This window comes from Anas acuta, chromosome 16 (assembly GCF_963932015.1).
Source record: "Anas acuta chromosome 16, bAnaAcu1.1, whole genome shotgun sequence".
Lineage (NCBI taxonomy): Eukaryota > Metazoa > Chordata > Aves > Anseriformes > Anatidae > Anas > Anas acuta.
In genome coordinates, this window is record NC_088994.1 from 16,968,744 (window position 1) to 16,989,210 (window position 20,467).

The window sequence follows — 20,467 nt, forward strand, 5'->3', positions numbered from 1 at the left end:
TCCCCAAAAGAAGGCATTTATATATGACCCTAAAATAACCTCATCTTCTTCTTGTGCAGAGAAAAGCTGCCTCCTTTTTAGAATCTATTAAAGTTCACTGGCTTTCTGTATCTTAGAGCAATGAATTTCACATAGTAATTATGAGTTGTGTAAATAGTCTTCTAAACATTTCCTTTCACGTTTAAAATTTGCTGTCAAGGTTAAGAGATACCCATGGCATTGCTTCACTTACTGTTCAGTATTTTATATTCATGTAAAATATTATATTTTTATCCCTAAAATTACATAATTTCAGACTTTTCAGTCTCCTGTCACACTGATATCTTAGTTGGACTATGTCATGCATTTCTGAAGCTCATTTAATTTCTTATGTATATTTTTTTACGTCTAGTATTGAACGTGATACAGCAGGGAGAATACACCATCAATAAATAGCATTATAATACTTTTTAGAATTTCCAGATCTATATTTCATTAATCCAGTTTTTGGTGGCTTTGTTTGTTTTAAGCATCCCAGAAGACTCTATTTCTGAATCCTTTACAAACGAATGCTGCCATAATGGGATATAAAATAAGACCCTGGACAAGATATTTAGATGTGTAGATGAATAAGGAAGTGCATATTTGAAATCTGAAAATGTTTTCTAGTTACATGTGATCACCCTGCCAATCTTATTTGTTTTGTAACCTTGGAGCATTTTGGCTAAAGCAACACTAGCATTAGAAGAGCATGTTTTTTGGCAAAGCTGAAATTGTTCAAAGAATTTTAAGTAGCACTTCATCTGGAACTAAGCGCTTGCCTCTCTGACCACAAATCTTATGATTTTTAACTAGACTTCCCCCCCAACCCCCCCCCCCCCCCCCCCCCCCAGGAAATTATGTAGCACTATACACTGTAGCTGTGCTTAACTAGTATGCTTAAGGTAGCAGCATTCCACAATGTCAGCTCCCTTGACAGATGATGGCTGGCCATGGGGACTAGGTCCAGTAGTAGACAAAGCAACGAACTGCTGAGTATAAAGACTGCTGGGGTGTCAGCAAGATGCCTCCTCTGTCTGTGTGAGAGTGCTGGAAAGCCTGGCAATTGTTACTGCTGCTGCCAAGGCTACAAATCCAGTCAGCAGCAGCAACTTCTGCAGCAGTATGGGGTGCCCATCCCCAAAGCAGTGGTTACCATCCACACCTCCTGCCATACCATCTGTCCCTTTTCTCCTGGGCTGTCTCTACAGCTCTGTTGTGCATTAGTGTCATTTTCCAAATTCTGTTTCTTTCAGCAGGGACAGTCAGACAGGAGCTTAAGAGTTTAAAAGACCTGAAATAGATAGTTAGAAGTTTGCTATAAATGTATTAGTGAATAATTGTACCCGATGTGCTCTCTGAAAGACAATTCTCTGGAATCTGTGTGTGGCAAGGAAGTGGTCATGCCTACTATATATTGGCCAACAAACACTGTGCCATGGTTTTGAGAAGTTTTTCTCCCCAGACATTGGCACACCATAAACCTAAGCTAACGAAACTGTTCTGCGGAATCTAGCACTGTGCAGTGCTAGACTGTCTAGCACTCCCTTTTCCTTAATTCACCTTTACTCACAGCCACACCACTTTTGTCAGTTTCAAATCGGACCGGATATTTCTGGCCACCAGTTTGACATCTTACTTAGCTTCAAGGCCCTCCTGTGCTTGTTTTGAGTTCCCCATCAATAAAACATAAAGTCAGTTTGGAACATGTAGCTATGGCTAAAATAGAGTATTATCTATTTAATTCCCTCAATAGACTGAATCTATCAGTCTGACTGGAGTGAATGGAGTGACCAAGATTTGGGAAAAGATTGGAGAACACAAAACATGACAAGGAAAAGAAGGGCCTACCTGAGGATTATTTACAAGGTAAAAGATCAGCCTATATTTGCATTTTAGAGAGTTAGGTCAGTCTTACTGCAGATTTAAGGAAGCATTAACACATCAAAGAAGGTGCATTGTGTCACAGAGACCATTTGTTTGTGTTTATGGAAAATGTAAATACAATTTCTCTAGCTGTACAGGAAAGAAAATGCCTTTTGTTGTAAGAACATAGAGGCTTCTGTCATTTGTAACCGTGAGTTAGATTTGACATAAGAAACTTACAATTTGGACAAGATTTACTTTTGAAAGCTTAAGGGCACTTTTAATTGCAAAAGAGGGGAAGAAGCACAGGTAAGGATTATGTTCTTATCTGCAGATATTCTGGCTTTGTTACTATATATTTTGTGTCTCTGGACACATAACAATTTGCTATGGTAAGAGCATCCATACCACAATTAGCTTACCTTAAACTCTTTTATTTTTTAAAGCTAGTATCCTTAGTGAATAGTATCCCTATTTTACAGAATCATAAAATTATTTGGACTGGAAGGGACTTTAAAGATGATCTAGTTCCAAACCCCCTTCTAGTAGACCAGGTTGCTCAAAGCCCCTTCCAACCTGGCCTTGTACACTTCCGGGGATGGGGCATCCACAGCTTCTCTGGGCAACCTGTTCCAGTGCCTCACCACCCTCATAGTAAAGAACTTCCTCCTTATATCTAATCTAAACCTACCCTCTTCTAGTTTAATGCCATTACTCCTTGTCCTATCACTACACTCCCAGAGAAAGAGTTCCTCTCCTTCTTTCTTGTAGGCCCTCTTTAGGTACTGCAAGGCCACAATGATGTCTCCAGAGAGCCTTCTCTTCTCTGGGCTGAACAACCCCAGATCTCTCAACCCATCTTCACAGGAGAGGCGTTCCAGCCCTCTGTTCATCCTAATTGCCCCCCCCCCCCCCCCTCCCCCCCCCAGACTCACTCTAGTAGATTTGTGTCCTTCTTACATTGGAGGCCCCAGAGCGGAAAGCAGTACTGTAGATGGAATGTAGATGGAATCTCATGACAACAGAGTAGAAGGGGAAACTGACAAGACAGGTGCCAGGACTTGACACCTAAGTCCTACCCCAGCACATTATTGTCAGCTCTTTTGTCCTATTTAATCCTGTCTTTTATGATAAATTATTGGAACATTGTTTCCATTTGGAAAATTTTGAAGCAAATAACATTATAATAAATGAGAATGCAGTATTTTTTTTCCTTGTGTTGAACAAAAATAATCATTGGTATGACTTGGCAACCCAGGAAAAGAACAAGTCACTTGTACCAAATATCCCTCAATTTTAAGCAACTGCTGTTGGTATTAACAGTAATGATACTGACTATTGCAGATGATTCTCTTTCCTTTTTCCATCCAATTAAAAATAGTAACATTCTGAGAATCCATGAAATCTGCAAATTGTATTTTGTATTTGAAATCTGGTTTCTAAGCCTCACATGTATTCAGGTAGACAGAAATACTCATTTTACTCTGTTCAGGGTGCTTGTATTAGCGTAATCATATGGGTATCACTGTACAGAAATATTTAGGACATTTCCTGTAATTTCATACTTGGCATTACTTTTGAGAAACTAACTTATTTTAACAGTTATTTCTTCTCTGTGAACTGAAAACTAAGAACTTCTTGGTGTAATAGCAGAAACTGTAAATGTGCCAAATCTCTTCCTTTGTGCAAAACATGTAAAAAAAGTATTGCCTCAGAAAGACGAGCTATTGCAAGCTTGCTGCATCTTTGCTTCCCTAAATAGCTCCCTCCCTTTTTTGACATGCTACTGTAACCACACACTATTAGGATTTATTGAAAATTTTAAGTGATCTATGAGGAGTAGGCCATGGTGTAAAATGAATATAGCAAAGCTAGTAGTAATGCTGTATAAGAGGGGAAGCTGATTTTATTTTAAATGAAACTGATTTAAATCTCTCATGTTAATTTTCATATAGATTTCATTCAGCTAATCTGTCATACTTGTTTTCTATATCAACATTTTAGCAAGAATCAAGATGTGTATGTCTGGCCAGGATTACTTGTGGTGAAACAGAGGATAAAGGATGACAGATTTGGAGTCATCATCATGTTTTGTGGGTTCTTTTTGCAGTCGACTGTCTGGTCATTCTGGATGTGGCTTTTGTACCCTTCAGGGACCCAGGTCTGTGGTGTTTAGCAGCAGTACATTTTCAGAAATGTGGACAGCTATGAAGATTAGAGAGGTGGGAAATAATGTAACAGAGAGTGACAGTCCTCCCTCTACCTTCTGGAGGTTGATCCTCCTCCCTGCAGTTTACAGCTTCCTTCACCTTATCTGTTGCCCCCAGCAACCACACTTACCCTTATCACCAGGCTCTCTCTATAGTCCTACCAAGCAGCCTTTCCTTTTATTGAGGTATGCTGTTGAAGATATGGAAGTGCCCTGACCATGCTAGGGGAACCGCACTTGCTGCTTCATATAGTGTGAGAAGTTCCCTCTCTCTCTTGAAGCCAAGAGAGGGAAGAGGATAGGACAAGAGGTGGGCAGATCAGAACGGGAGAGGGGATGGTTTGTTTAGAGTTACAAAGATGATTAATGGGCTGGAGAGGAGACATATGAGGAGAGGCTGAGAGAGCTACGATTGTTTAGCCTGGAGAAGACTCTGAAGGAATCTTATGCCTATTAATGCTGGAAAGGAGACAGTAAAGAAATTGTCTCCTCTGCAGTGCACAGTGACAGGACAAGAGGCAAAAAGTGCAAACTGAAATACATGAAATTCTGCTTAATTGTAAGAAAAAGCTTTTTACAGTGATAGTAGAACACTGTAACAGGTTGCCCAGAGAGGTTGTAGAGTCCCGAGTTTTGGAGATACTCAAAACCAACAGGACAATATCCCAAGCAACCTGCTCTAGTTGAACCTGCTTTGAGCAGGAGGCATTTTACTGAATGACGTCCAGAGGGAGATCATTCTCCCTTCCTCCCAACCTCACCTAGTGATTCTGGCTTTGCTGGGGTGGTGGTGGGGAACAGTGCTGAATATGTTGGCATACCGAAGCTGCTTAGTAGCAGACTGGTAGACATGTGGCTGCAAGGAAAGGCCCTACTCATGGCAAAGTACCCCCAAGCAAAAAGGAAAAACAGCTGTAGATAATGAATTTCAAATGAGTATGACTTGCGACAAGTGTTTCTCAGAGGCAGACACAGAAGAGAACGTCAGAGGCCTGGGCTAGGCAGTATCTTGCAGGCCCTGCTATCAGTTGTGCTGCTTGTTTATCTTTTGGGAGTTACGGTTTTCTTATCACTCTCCACAGGAGAGCAGCAAGACTCCTACTAACTTCCCTCCCAAAGAGCTTGCAGCTAGCCATGGTGTCTGATGGAGATACCCTCTCTGGCCCATGGTTAGCTGTATGATAGTGCCCCATAGCAGAGGGCTTTGGCAGGTGCCTAAGAGGGCAAGTGTTCCACAACCAATTCTTCTTAGCATGTTTTCCTAGCCTCTCTCAGCTTATAGAGGCTGCTGGATGAGGCCTTCCTGAGTCAGCCTCCAGCCTTTCCTGTAAATCACCCACAAGAAACTTTCCTTCCTTGAGAATATCTTGCTCTCTGGTGATGAGAAAGCCTATACAGATAAACAAGTACCACCAACTGTGTGTTTAATTGTGTCCCCAGGGAGTCCAGGCTCATGTACAGGACTCATGACGCAGATGACCATGGAGTTATGGATGGGGGCTGTACTGAGTCTGGCTGGGATGGAGTTATTTTTTTTCATAGCAGCCTGTTTGATGCTGTGTTTTGGATTTGTGACTAAGACAGTGTTGATAAGACACCAGTGTTTAAACTCTCACTGAACAGAGCTTGAACAGCATTGAGCCTCTTCTCACTCTGTCCCCTTGCAATGAGTAGGCTGTGACTAGCCAAGAGGTTAGGAGAGGACACAGCCAGGATTTTATTAGTAATATATTAATTTATAAAAGGTGTGCTAATAAATATTGAACGACACATTTCTCTCTGAGTATCATTGACTTCACCACTGAGTATCATTGACTTCAATACAACATCTCATACATATGAAAACCTTATGGACAGGTTTGCTGTGACAGTTGTGATTATCTGCCAGGTTACTTAGCATCTTCACAAAAGAACAGATTAGGAAGTGAAGGATTGCATGCTAATATTTCAGAGTTACAGTGAAGTAATGGCCAAAGGAAAATAAGTAAGAATTCCAAGCTGTTTTTTTTTTTCTCTTTTTTTTTCCTAGTTGCTGTCCACAGGAAACCACATGAAATGAAATAGCAAATACGGTTTACAGTGAACATGCTTGTTTCTCCAAGTGTACATATACAGGGAGGCATTACAAAGAGGGCTCAAAATTAATGTTGCGAAGAAACCACACTTTCTAAAAATTGTATCTGTGCATACACAATAAAAAGGCACAACATGAAAATGCTGCAGTTCGTGCGCCTTGTAACACCATACCTATGCCCCAGGGATGTCCGAGGTTTCTTATCACAGAGCGCACCCTGCCGGCAGTCGCTCGGCTCAGCCCCCACCGTCGCACTCCGGCTCGCCCGCGGCTCTGCAGCGGCCGCCGCCCACGGCTCCCGAGCCAAGGGTGGGAAGAGACGCGCGCCCATCCCGCCGCGCAGGGAAGCGGCGCCCGGCAGTCGGTGGCGGGTACGCGCGCGGTTGTGGGATAGGGGCTGGGAGGCGCCGCGGCGCAAAGGGGGTAGCCGCCCCTTCAGGGTCGGTGAGCGGTAGTGCGTACCAACGGCCCCTCGGACGTTTCCCCACGGGGACTGCCCACAGCTACTGCTGTTACTCCTTCCTCTGTCCCACTCGTCTCTTGGTCTTTTTTGATTCCTCTGCCCTTCTCTGTGTCTGTCTTCCTCTATCCTTTCCCCTACTTTCCTACCAATTATAATAACCCTGCCTTTTCTAGAAGTAGTAATGAATATGTATTAGCCTAGGAGCATAAAATCCAGCCCCCGATGTAACTTGTATGTGTCTTGGTGGAGCAGAGACTCCCAGTGCACCCAGTGCTGTTTGCTTACCTCTATTCATTGAATAAATTGTAAACTTTGATTGTAATCCTATTTGGGACTTAGTCATTTATTACAACAGACAACCTTGTAAAATGCAGACAACCAGAATCCTTACCGCCATTAGGTGGAAATCATGGTGTAAGAAACATTACCACCTTGAAGAGTAAAAGCCTCAAAAGAAATGTGACTTGTAACAGGCCAGCAGCTATGTATTTTCTTTGAAGCACCAGATAGAGTATGAACCGGGATTGCACAGTTAATGGGAAAACAGGAGGGTCCCGGTCCTTGGGAGGAAAAAAAAAGTATATAAGCTGTGTATGGTATTAGTAGGCGCCCTCCTGCTTGCAAGACGCCTGCCATTGTAATCTCGAATAAAAATGCTACTGTACTGATATCCTCTCCTGAGTCTATGTTATTTTCCAAAGATTGATTCAAGGTTTTAAAGTTTCAGGGATAGGGCACTAGGGTTGGGTTTCAGGGTAAGCGTTCTCAGAGTTTATGTTTAGGATTTTAAGGTTTTTAGGGTTGGAGTTTTAACGGTTAGGATTTTAGGGATTTGGGGGTTAGGGTTTTAAGGGTTTCAGGGTATTAGGGTTTTAGAGTTTTTTGGGTTGTAGTGTTGATAGGTTTTTTAGGGTTAGGGTCTTAGGGTTTTATTTTTGGCCACTTATTTAGGGTTTTAAGATATTATTATCATTTATTATTATTATTATTATTATTATTATTATTATTATTATTATTATTATTATTATTATTATTATTATTATTATTATTATTATTATTTTCAGGTTAGGTTCTCCAGGGTTAGGGTTTTGAGTGTCCTAATTTTTTGGGTTAGGGTTTGGAGCATCTTAATGTTTAAGGTTGGGTTTGGGTTTTGAGTGTCCTAATGTTTTGGGTTAGGGTTTGAAGCATCCTAACATTTTGGTTAGTGTTTGGAACGTCCTCATTTTTTGGGTTTGGGTTTTGAGCGTCCTATTTTTTGGGGTTTGGGATTTGAGCGTCTTACTTCTGTGGGTTTGGGATTTGAGCGTGTTAATTTATTGGGATAGGGGTTTTAGGCATAGGTCTTCAGGGGTTTAGTGTGGTAAATAGTTTGGGTTAGGTCTGTAGGGGTTTCGAGGATTTTTAGGGTTAGGGCTGGAGGCTTTTTTGTGTAAGGGCGGTAAGGGCTAGGGATACAGTGAGCGCTGTTACATGTGGTTCTCGAAAACTCAGCCTCTGATTGGCCGTGCTAGATGCCCAGGGAATTCTGGTAGGTGTAGTTCTACGACTCCTAACTTCCGGGAGGCCATGTTGGGTGCCCAGAGCATACCGGGAAATGAAGTTCTGGGACTCCGAACTTCCGGGAGGCCATGTTGGGTGCCCAGAGCATGCCGGGAAATGTAGTTCTGGGACTCCGAACTTCCGGGAGGCCATGTTGGGTGTCCGGAGCATACCGGAAAATGTAGTTCTGGGACTCCGAACTTCCGGGAGGCCATGTTGGGTGCCCGGAGCATACCGGGAAATGTAGTTCTGGGACTCCGAACTTCCGGGAGGCCATGTTGGGTGCCTAGAGCATACCGGGAAATGAAGTTCTAGGACTCCGAACTTCCGGGAGGCCATGTTGGGTGCCCAGAGCATTCCGGGAAATGTAGTTCTAGGACTCCGAACTTCCGGGAGGCCATGTTGGGTGCCCAGAGCATACCGGGAAATGAAGTTCTAGGACTCCGAACTTCCGGGAGGCCATGTTGGGTGCCCAGAGCATTCCGGGAAATGTAGTTCTAGGACTCTGAACTTCCGGGAGGCCATGTTGGGTGCCCAGAGCATACCGGGAAATGTAGTTCTAGGACTCCGAACTTCCGGGAGGCCATGTTGGGTGCCCAGAGCATACCGGGAAACGTAGTTCTCAGACTCCGAACTTCCGGGAGGCCATGTTGAGCTCCCAGAGCATACCGGGAAATGTAGTTCTTGGACTCTAGACTTCCGGGAGGCCATGTTGAGCGCCCAGAGCATACCGGGAAATGTAGTTCTCGGATTCCGGAATTCTGGGAGTGCATGTTGTGTGCCCAGAGCATACCGGGAAAAGTAGTAAAGAAATTTTAGCCCGGCACCGCCAGGACACATTTAAGCGCGGCGGACACCCAGACTCTTTTAGCGCGGCGCCGCCCGGGCGCATTTTAGCGCGGCGCCGCCCGGACGCATTTAAGCGCGGCGCCGCCCGGACGCATTTAAGCGCGGCGCCGCCCGGGCGCATTTTAGCGCGGCGCCGCCCGGGCGCATTTTAGTGCGGCGCCGCCCGGACGCATTTTAGAGCGGCGCCGCCCGGACGCATTTAAGCGCGGCGCCGCCCCGATGCATTTTAGCGCTTCGCCGCCCGGACGCCGTTAAGCGCGGCGCCACTCGGGCACATTTTAGCGCGGCGCCGCCCGGACGCATTTTAGCGCGGCGCCGCCCGGACACATTTTAGCGCGGCGCCGCCCGGACGCATTTTAGCGCGGCGCCGCCCGGACACATTTAAGCGCGGCGCCGCTCGGAAGCATTTTAGTGCGGCGCCTACCGGGCGCAATTTAGAGCGGCGCCGCCCGGACGCATTTAAGCGCGGCGCACACCCAGACTCTTTTAGCGCGGCTCCACCCGGAGACATTTAAGCGCGGCGCCGCCCGGACACATTTAAGCGCGGCGCCGCTCGGACGCATTTTAGTGCGGCGCCTACCGGGCGCATTTTAGAGCTGCGCCGCCCGGACTCATTTTAGAGCGGCGCCTACCGGGCGCATTTTAGCGCGGCGCCGCCCGGACGCATTTTAGCGCGGCGCCGCCCGGACGCATTTTAGCGCGGCGCCGCTCGGGCTCATTTTAGCGCGGCGCCGCTCGGGCACATTTAAGCGCGGCGCCGCCCGGGCACATATCAGCGCGGCGCATATCGGGCTCATTTAAGCGCGGCGCCGCTCGGGCTCATTTAAGCGCGGCGCCGCTCGGACGCATTTTAGCGCGGCGCCGCTCGGACGCATTTTAGTGCGGCGCCTACCGGGCGCATTTTAGCGCGGCGCCGCCCGGACTCATTTAAGCGCGGCGCCGCCCGGGCGCATTTAAGCGCGGCGCCGCCCGGGCGCATTTAAGCGCGGCGCCGCCCGGACGCATTTAAGCGCGGCGCCGCCCGGACGCATTTAAGCGCGGCGCCGCCCGGACCCATTTAAGCGCGGCGCCGCTCGGACGCATTTTAGTGCGGCGCCTACCAGGCGCATTTTAGCGCGGCGACGCCCGCATGCATTTTAGCGCGGCGCCGCCCGGGCGCATTTCTCAGGTAAGTGTAGTGAGCAGCTGTGGTAAAGGAGCTGGGAACAGAGAGGTATTTCACAGTAGATGTTGCATCAGTAGTAGTCAGCGTTGCGGAGGAGGTGGGTGTCAGGGCTGGCATGCTAGTGAATGCTGGTTCTCTGTTTTTGCAAGTGATGATGAACCTGTTTAATGTAATTCCATTTCAAAAAGTTCCAGTTACTGGCCTGGTTGTGTTGTTTTTTCAACATTAAAAGCTGCAGCAAAAGCATGGGGATTGCTGCTTCTAGAAACACCCCAGTTCTCTTGTCTGCTCTCTGCATGTTTTTCAAGTAAAGCAGATCTTAAAAAAAAAAAACAAACAAAGAAAATAATAAAAAACAGCTGCTGCTGCTCCTGCTTTCTTTCTACTTGCTTGTGCTTTGCCCCTCCCCTTTTCCAGGTGATTGTGTTTGGGTGCTGGGCGGGGCCGAATGGTATATGAGCCCCAGGCATGGTATTAGAAAGCTCCTTCTGCCTGGGCTGCTCCTTGGGGTAAGTGCTTTGGTTTTCCTTCAGTCAGTTGCGGGGTTCTCTAGGCAGGCTGGAGTTTATAGATTTCTAGAATTTTTAAGTGCTTGGAATTCACTTAATAGAGGGATGTTTAATAGAGGTTTCTGGCTCACTGTTTTTTTGGGATGGTGGGATACTCTTCTGTTTTTGAGCTATATTTTATTCTCTAGATGTATAAGCCTACTTGTGTAATTCTCCAGAGGACTAAAACCAGCTTGATTGCATGGTACCTGTGGCTTGACAGTGTAGATGCAGCATTGCCAAGAGCCTGAGCAGGGTTGTATCATAGTCACCTTTTCATCTGCAAAGGGTAAGTCTGTGATTACCTCTGCCGGGGCTGCTGTGTGTGCATGTCTTTTTGGCGTTTGTGGAGCTCGGTTGTTTTTTTTTTTTTGTGTGTGTGTGTATGTTCTAAGTTTTTGTTGTTTTTTTTTTTTTTTTTTTGAGGGGTGAATAGTGTGTGTGCTGAGCGTGGTTGGCAGGAGGATGTGGGGAGCTGCTCAGGACTGGTAGGTTTGGTTTCTAGGAGTGTGTGGCATCCTTCCTGTGTGATGTGACTGATTGTTGGGTGGGAATGTTCCGGCTGGTGTGTGCTGGGCAATGTAGCTTGTGTAGTGTGTGTTGTGTGGCCCGGGCAGAGTTTGCTGTGGTGCTGTGGGCGAAGAATCTCAGTTAGAGCTGGTGAGCAGCTGAAGTACCGGAGCTGGGAAGAGAGAGGTATTATTGCAGCAGGTACGCTGTGGCTGTGAGGTGCCTCAGAGTGCGCTTTTCTGTCTTTTTTTTTTTTTTTTTTTTTGCAGGTGCTTTGTGCAGTCGTGGACAGGAAAGGGAAATACTCGTGTCACGGAGCAGTGAGGGAAGGTGAGTATTGTCAGCCTGGTCATCTCTTATCTGAAGGGAAGATGCTCAGGTGTTTCCCTGTAAAGGTCCGAGGTGGCAGTGTAGAAGCAGCATTACCAAGAGCCTGAGCAGGGTTGTATCAGAGCCTGCTCTTTCCTCTGCAAAAGGGTAAGTCTGTGATTACCCCTGCTGGGGCTGCTTTGTGCGCGTGTCTTTTTGGTATTTATGGAGCTTAGTTGTTTTTTGTGTGTGTATGTTCTAAGTTTTTGTTTTTTTTTTTTTTGAGGGGCAAATAGTGTGTGTGCTGAGCGTGGTTGGCAGGAGGAGGTGGGGAGCTGCTCAGGACTGGTAGGTTTGGTTTCTCGGGGTGTGCGGCATCCTTCCTGTGCAATGCGACTGATTGTTGGCCAGAACGTTCCAGCTTGTGTGTCTTAGGCAATAGCTTGTGTAGTGTGTGTTGTGTGGCCCGGGCAGAGTTTGCTGTGGTGCTGTGAGCAAAGGATCTGAGTTAGATCTGGTGAGCAGCTGAAGTACCGGAGCTGGGAAGAGAGAGGTATTGCAGCAGGTACGCTGTGGCTGTGAGGTGCCTCAGAGTGTGCTTTTCTCTTGTCTCTGCAGGTGCTTTGTGCAGCTGTAGACAGGGAAGGGAAATCCTCATGTCACGAAGCTCTGAGGGAAGGTGAGTGGTGTCAGCCTGGTCATCCCTTATCCGAAGCAAAGGGAAGACGCTCAGGTAAAACTAAAGATGGGGTTCCTTTTGTTGTTGAGGAATGGGTGCTACTGCTGGCAGCTGAATGTTTATCTTCTGCCTGTGTTTTGCCTTTCATTAGGCTGAAATGAAGTGTGTAGTGCGCAGTGCAGGACGTCTCAACCCGAGCTGCCTCTGCAGTGGCTCTGGTGCGTGATGAGCAGAGGTAGCTGTTATTTTTGGGGCACGGTTGTCACTGCAGTTATTTTCCTCCATCCAATAGAGTAAAATTCCAGTTTGCCTTTTAGAGGTGCTATAAGTGGGTGAAGAGAACCGATGGAAGCATCTGCCATGTGGGGCAGGCAATCGGCTGAGGTACAGGAGGGGATGAGAGTATGTGATTTTTTTCCCGGGGGCGGAATGGAATTAATTTTGTTGTTGTATAATCTGTTCTGCTCCTAGATTTTTCTTTCAATGTGAATAAAAGTTTAGGCTAATTCCAGTTAAGAAAGTTCCAGTTACTTGCTGGGTCGTGTTGTCCTTTTAATATTCAAAGCTGTAGCAAAAGCATGGGGATTATTGCTTCTAGAAACACCCCAGGTCTCTTGTTTGCACTCTGCATGCTGTTGAGCTAAAGCAGACTAAAAAATTAATACAGGAAACACACACACACACACACACACAAAAAAACAATAACAAACAACGCCATTGGCTGACTTGTTGTGAACGCAATGATCATTTAATCCCTTTGTTTTCCCAGGTGGTGTGGATGATACTGGTTGCACTGTTGGAGCTTGGATTCGGAGAGGAACAGGTGAGCAGAACCGTATGTTTCATCAGCAGTAGTCAGCATTGTGGAGAAGGTGGGCATCATGGCCGGCGTGCTAGTGAATGCTGGTACTCTCTTTTTTTGCATCTGATGATGAGCCTTCAATTGACTAAGATGACAATCGGTGCCTGTGCATTTCTTGAGGTGGAAGGAATTTACCATCCAACAACCTGAGAGCTAAGTTGTAGGGCGCCTGGTAATTGCATATCTGGGGTGGCTAATGGGAGCTGGGAGCCAGAGCAGCATGGTGCCTGCTGGCTGAATAGACTTGGTGCCACTGTGAGGGTGGTTCAGGCTGGGTCAAGTTCAGGCTGCTTGTGGCTGGGTCACCAGGCTAATAGAAGCAGCGGGATTATTTTGTAGCGTGAGTGCGTGCGCCAGGCAGGACAGTTTCCTTCTGTTTGTCTGTCTTGTGGTGTTGCTTCTGCAGTGTCTGTTCTGTGCTTCTCGGTTCTTGATATCCTCCTGGCTTTTTAGACTGGACTGACCAGACAGGCGACTTGGTAGCAGTGCTGAAGGACCTCAATGCTTGTTTTGTCATTACAGCTCCGATCCGAGCACTTCTTGTCTTGCAGTCGCTGCTTGAACTGCAGATCTGTTTCAGGTCTTGTGCATCATATTCGGTTTGAGATCGCGTCTGTTTCCATCCTCACTCTCGCAGAAGTCATCTGTGCTATATCAGGAGCTCTTGCTTGGGAATTGAATTCCTAAGTGTCGTCTTATGGGGTTTTTACTCCCCATCCTTCTGGTCTCTTGTCTTGAAGGCAGGCTTTTTAGGCCTCCATCATCCCAGTTCTGGCAGTTGCTTCCAGTCGCGTGTGGTGACATTTGAGTCTCTGGTAGGGTCTGGTGCAGAGCACCTGTTCTGACTTGCTGTTGCTGTAGGGCTTTCCTCTGGGGTTCACTTTTTCTTGCGCCTAGTGTTGTGTGTTTTGTTTGTAGTGTTTGTGGCGTGCCTGTTTGTGTATGTGTTTGGTCTGGAGCTGTCCTGCCTGGCAGTTAGTGATGACAGCTAACGTGGCAGTGCATGGGTGTACTAATACATTGTCTGGACTGTGTTGGCGAAGATATCCGGTCTGCCTCTGGGCACGTACTGAAGGGCATCTGGCACAGTATATCTGTTTGCGAGCAACTGCTCGTTTACCTCTATTCATATAATACATTGTAAAATTTAATTGCAATCTGATTTGGGACCCAGTCGTATATGACACCAGGGGGCTTGTACGGGAGGGCTTTGGTTCCTGAATTCTTATTTGATCTAGGAGAGGTGCCCCAGCATTTGGTGACTGCTGTTCGAGTCTGGTCGGGACTAATGGCATCTCGAACCTGAATAAAGGTAAGCTAAGGTTTTGATTTTTTTTCAGCTCCCTTGCTGGCTGCAGCACTGTATTTTGCCCGTAATTCTGCATGTGAAGATCTGAATGAAGACAACGGAGTTGTAAAGATCTGAATGAAGACAACGGAGTTGTAAGCGTTTAAAGCGTATACTGTTCTGTTGGATGGGTTTTGGTTGCCTGTGTGTGTAAGAGTGTGACTGAGACAGAATTTAGTTCCAAAGCGATTGTGGAGGTCTTCTTTACCTCGGTTCCAATCTCCCGCGAGGGACTTGGCCGGTGAAGGACCGAAGGGATTCCTATAGGCTTTGTGGGTGGGTGATAGATCTTAAATCCTCTTTAAGACACTCTTATTAAGGTAACCAAGGGCTGTGGGAATTGCCAGAGTAACATTCCTAGATGGGTGAGACAAAACCGAAGACCAGGGACCAGAAGAAAGGGAGCAAATTACCAGACATACCAGCAGAAAGTCCATTAGGAATAACGGTTAGAAACTGGAACGAGAGAGGCCCCAGAAACGTAAAAAGTAAATAAAAAAGGGTCCAGTATTGTGTGATAGAATGGCCAAAGGAGCCTTTAAGACCGCAGGTCTTTCGGCCCGTTTTTGGATCCTTTGAAGACTGTATTTGTCAGGCCTTAAATACACATGTTAATTCGAAGGAACCTTTTTGCCGGGAAGAAAGTGATTATGCAAGATTACGGATCAGGAGGACTTTGTGTCCTTTTACAGCCTTAATATTTACACTAAAAGCAGGTAAGAAATTTTGAAGAAGAAGAAGAACGGGAAAAATAAAAAGATAATAAACGGGAGCCGTTGGGTAACCTACCATCTCCATATCCTAACAATCCACCTCCGGTGGTGTACTGGGTCTGGCTGGAATGTTAACTTTCCCGGCAGCAGCCCATACAGTGCCGTACTCTGTACTTGTAGCTGGAACAGCAGTGTTATCACACCAGTGTTGTGCCACTGCTGCTCAGCAGTAGACACAGTACTGGGCCTTTCTCTAACCCTCCTAGGGGATGGGCAAAAAGCGAGGAGAGAAACATCACTAGGGCAGCTGACCTAAACCAATCAAAGGGATATTCCATACCATGTGATGTCACACTCAGCAATAAAAGGTGGAAACAGGAAGAAGAGGGGAGGGGTGGGCTCTCGTTGAGAAGACGTTGGTCCTCCTCTCGAACACCGGCTGCGTGCGTTGAGGCCTTGCATCAAGGACGTGGTCAATCATCGCTCATTTGTGGGAAGTAGAGAGTAATTTATTTCCTCTACACTTCCATATAGCTTTCATTTATTTTGTTTGTTTGTTTTCGTCCCTTCTTATTTTCCCTTTTCCCCTCCCTTTTCCCCTTTCCCTTTTTATTTCCCCTTAGTTAAATGTAGTCCGACCTCCGGCTGCGTTCATGAGAAGTAGGACTGCCGTATCTGAGAGAGCTCCTCTATATCCCTTAAGGGAGGTAACTGGTGTATAACTGGGTTGGAGTTTTAACAGGGTTTTAAGGGTTTCAGGGTTAGCGTGTTAGGGTTTTAGAGTTTTTTTTGGGATGGAGTGTTGCTATGTTTTTTAGGGTTAGGGTCCTAGGGTTTTATTTTTGGTCAGTTATTTAGGGTTAGTGTGTTACGATCCTTTTTTTTTTTTTTTTTTTCAGGTTAGGTTCTCCAGGGTTAGAGTTTCGAGCGTCCTAATTTTTTGGGTTACGGTGTTGAGCGTCCTAATGTTTTGTGTTAGGGCTTTGGGTGTTAAACATCTTAATTTTTGGGTTAGAGTTTTGAGCGTCCTGATGTTTTGAGTGAGGGTTTCGAGCATCCTAGTGTTTTGGGTTGGCTTTGTGTTTTGAGCATCTTAATTTTGGGGTTACGGCTTTAAGCGTCCTAATTTTGTTGTTTAGGGCTTTGAGAATCCTAATGTTTTGGGTTTGGGTTTTGAGCGTCCGAAGTGTTTGGGTTAGGGCTTTTAGGCATAGGACTTCAGGGGTTTAGTGTGGTAAACAGTTTGGATTAGGCCTGTAGGGGTTTCGAAGTTTTTTAGTGTTAGGGCTTGAGGCTTTTTTGAAAGGGCGGTAAGTGCTTGGGTTCCAGTGAGTGCTGGTAAATGTATTTCTCGAACACTGGGCCTGTGATGGGTCAAGCCAGCTGCCTGGGGAATGCTGGTAGGCGTAGTTTTCTGGCACCGGGCTTCCAGGAGGCCATGTTTGGTGCCCAGAGCATGCCGGTGGGGGTTGGGGGTAAGGGGGGTTGGGGGGTCTGGGGTTAGGGGGGTTAGGGTTAGAGGGTTAGAGTTGGGGTTAGATCCGTTAGGGTTGGGGGGTTAGGGTTGGGGTCGGGCGGTTGGGGGTTGGGGGGACGGGGGTGAGGGTTGGGGGGTTAGATCCGTTAGGCTTGGGGGGTTAGGGTTGGGGGTTAGGGGGTTTGGGGGTTAGGGTTAGGGGGTTTGGGTGTTGGGGTTGGGTACTTGGGGGGTTAGGGGTTGGGGGGTTAGGGTTAGATCCGTTGGGGGGTTAGGGTTAGATCCGTTAGGGGGTAGGGTTGGGGGGTTGGGGGTTAGGGGGTTGGGGGGTTAGGGTTAGGGGTTTATGGGCCCGGGCCCATTTTAGCGTGACGCCGCCCGGGCCCATTTTAGCGCGGCGCCGCCCGGACACATTTTAGCGTGGCGCCGCCCGGACACATTTTAGCGCGGCTCAGCGGCATTTGCGGAGCGCACCGGGGGGGGGGGGGTCCATGGGGCTAGGGGGTACCACAACGGGGGGGCGGGGTTGGGGAACCGAAACGAGGGGGGAACCAAGTGTGGGGGGTGCTGTATCCGGGGGGACACATTTGTAGGGCGCACCGGGGGGGAACCAAAATGAGGGGGGAACAAAGTGTGCGGGGTGCGATTTCCGGGGGGACACATATGTGGGGCGCACCGGGGGGAACCAAAAGGAGAGGGGAACCAAGTGTGCGGGGCGCTGTTTCCGGGGGGACACAATTGCGGGGTGCACCGGGGGGGAACAAAAATGAGGGGAACCAAGTGCGCGGGGTTCTGTTTCCGGGGGGACACATATGCAGGGTGCACCGGGGGACCAAAATGAGGGGGGAACCAAGTGTGCGGGGTTCTGTTTCCGGGGGGACATATTAGCGGGGTGCACCTGAGGGGGGGGGAAACAAAAATGAGAGGGGAACCAAGTGTGCGGCGTTCTGTTTCTGGGGGGACACATTTGCGGGGTGCACCGGGGGGGGGGAACCAAAATGAGGGGGGAACCAAGTGTGCAGGGTTCTGTTTCCAGGGGGACACATTTGCGGGGTGCACCGGGGGGGGAACCAAAATGAGGGGGGAACCAAGTGTGCAGGGTTCTATTTCCCGGTGGACAGATTTGCGGGTAGCACCTGGGGGGGGAACAAAAATGAGAGGGGAACCAAGTGTGCGGGGTTCTGTTTCCGGGGGGACACATTTGCGGGGTGCACCGGGGGAACCAAAATGAGGGGGGAACCAAGTGTGCAGGGTTCTCTTTCCGGGGGGACAGATTTGCGGTTATGGGGTTATAGGGTTAGAGGGTTATGGTTGGGGGGTCGGGGGTTAGGTTTGGGGGGTTAGGGTTAGGGGGTTTGGGGGTTGGGGTTGGGTACTTGTGGCCCGCGGGGCGCCCGGTGGCCCTACCGGCGTCACCAGCGACCACCTTGGGGTCAACGGCAGCGGTTTTGGGGTTTCGGTCTGGGGGGTGCTGACGTGCCCCCCCCCGCACCCCCCCAGGAATCCTGGCCCTGCAGCTGCCCCCGGGGGGGCTCGACGCCGAGTCCTACAGGTGAGAACCAGTCCCCTCCGCCCCCTAAATGCACCGCCAACCTCCAAAAGGCCCCCAGACCCCCCTCTGCCGCCACCTGTTGGTGGAAAAGGGGTACTGCAGGCGGCCGAGGGGAGCTCATGCCCGGTGACGCCCGAGGGCGCCCCTCTGCCGCCACCTGCTGGTGGAAAAGGGGTACTGCAGGCGGCCGGGGGGAGCTCATGCCCGGTGACGCCTGAGAGCGCCCCTCTGCCGCCACCTGCTGGTGGAAAACAAGTACTGCAGGCGGCCTAGGGGAGCTCATGCCCGGTGCCGCCCGAGGGCGCCCCTCTGCCGCCACCTGCTGGTGGAAAAGGGGTACTGCAGGCGGCCGAGGGGAGCTCATGCCCGGTGACGCCCGAGGGCGCCCCTCTGCCGCCACCTGCTGGTGGAAAAGGGGTACTGCAGGCGGCCGGGGGGAGCTCATGCCCGGTGCCGCCCGAGGGCGCCCCTCTGCCGCCACCTGCTGGTGGAAAAGGAGTACTGCAGGCGGCCGAGGGGAGCTCATGCCCGGTGACGCCCGAGGGCGCCCCTCTGCCGCCACCTGCTGGTGGAAAAGGGGTACTGCAGGCGGCCGAGGGGAGCTCATGCCCGGTGACGCCCGAGGGCGCCCCTCTGCCGCCACCTGCTGGTGTAAAAGGGTACTGCAGGCGGCCGAGGAGAGCTCATGCCCGGTGACGCCCGAGGGCGCCCCTCTGCCCCCACCTGCTGGTGGAAAAGGGGTACTGCAGGCGGCCGAGGGGAGCTCATGCCCGGTGCCGCCCGAGGGCGCCCCTCTGCCGCCACCTGCTGGTGGAAAAGGGGTACTGCAGGCGGCCGAGGGGAGCTCATGCCCGGTGACGCCCGAGGGCGCCCTCTGCCGCCACCTGCTGGTGGAAAACGAGTACTGCAGGCGGCCGAGGGGAGCTCATGCCCGGTGACGCCCGAGGGCGCCCCTCTGCCGCCACGTGCTGGTGGAAAAGGGGGTACTGCAGGCGGCCGAGGGAGCTCATGCCCGGTGACGCCCGAGGGCGCCCCTCTGCCGCCACCTGCTGGTGGAAAACGAGTACTGCAGGCGGCCGAGGGGAGCTCATGCCCGGTGACGCCCGAGGGCGCCCCTCTGCGCCACCTACTGGTGGAAAAGGGGTACTGCAGGCGGCCAAGGGGAGCTCATTCCCGGTGACGCCCGAGGGCGCCCCTCTGCCGCCACCTGCTGGGGAAAACGAGTACTGCAGGCGGCCGAGGGGAGCTCATGCCCGGTGACGCCCGAGGGCGCCCCTCTGCCGCCACCTGCTGGTGGAAAACGAGTACTGTAGGCGGCCAGGGGCCGTGCACGCGCGTTGCTTATTACGTCTTTTTTTTTTTTTGATGTGTCAACGGCAGCGGTTTTGGGGTTTCGGTCTGGGGGGTGCTGACATGTCCCCCCCGCACCCCCACAGGCATCCTGGCCCTGCAGCTGCCCCGGGGGGGCTCGACGCCGAGTTCTACAGGTGAGAACCAGTCCCCTCCGCCCCCTAAATGCGCCCCCAGACTCCCCCCAATTTATTCCCCCCCCCCAGCGCCTGCTCCACCTGGCCGAGATGCAGCGTCGGGTGCGGGAGGCGCTGGCGGAGCGCGAGCGGCTGCTGCGGGCACGGGTAGGACGGGGGGTGGGGCACCCAAGGGGGGGGGGGGCATGGGGCTTGGGGGACCCCAAGGGGGGGGGGAACCAAAATGAGGGGGGAACCAAGTGTGCGGGGTGCGGGTTCCGGGGGGACACACTTGCCAGGCGCACCGGGGGGGAACCAAAGTGAGGGGGGAACCAAGTGTGCGGGGTTTGGGTTCCGGGGGGACACATTTGCGGGGCGCACCGGGGGGGAACCAAAATGAGGGGGGAACCAAGTGTGCGGGGTGCGGGTTCTGGGGGGACACTTTTGTGGGGCGCACCGGGGGGAACTAAAATGAGGGGGGGAACCAAGTGTGCGGGGTGCGGTTGCCGGGGGGACGCCATTAGGTTAGGGTTGGGGTTGGAGTTGGGGTTCGGGTTAGGTTAGGGTTAGGGTTAGGCCGCCCCCTGCTGGTGGAAAAGGTGGTACTGCAGGCGGCCGGGGGGAGCTCATGCCCGGTGACGCCCGAGGGCGCCCCTCTGCGCCACCTGCTGGTGGAAAAGGGGTACTGCAGGCGGCCGAGGGGAGCTCATGCCCGGTGCCGCCCGAGGGCGCCCCTCTGCCGCCACCTGCTGGTGGAAAAGGGGTACTGCAGGCGGCCGAGGGGAGCTCATGCCCGGTGCCGCCCGAGGGCGCCCCT

The 20,467-nt window shown here is 50.3% G+C and overlaps 1 long non-coding RNA gene across 1 annotated transcript in view; it reads left to right on the forward strand.

Moving 5' to 3' along the window:
* Positions 1-10,729: 10,729 nt before the first annotated feature.
* The window catches only part of LOC137865492 (uncharacterized), a 136,445-nt gene continuing 126,707 nt past the window's right edge, over positions 10,730-20,467 (forward strand). Inside the window, exon 1 of the long non-coding RNA XR_011101928.1 lies at positions 10,730-11,023. This is a non-coding gene — a long non-coding RNA (uncharacterized lncRNA). The remainder of the gene's footprint in view (positions 11,024-20,467) is intronic.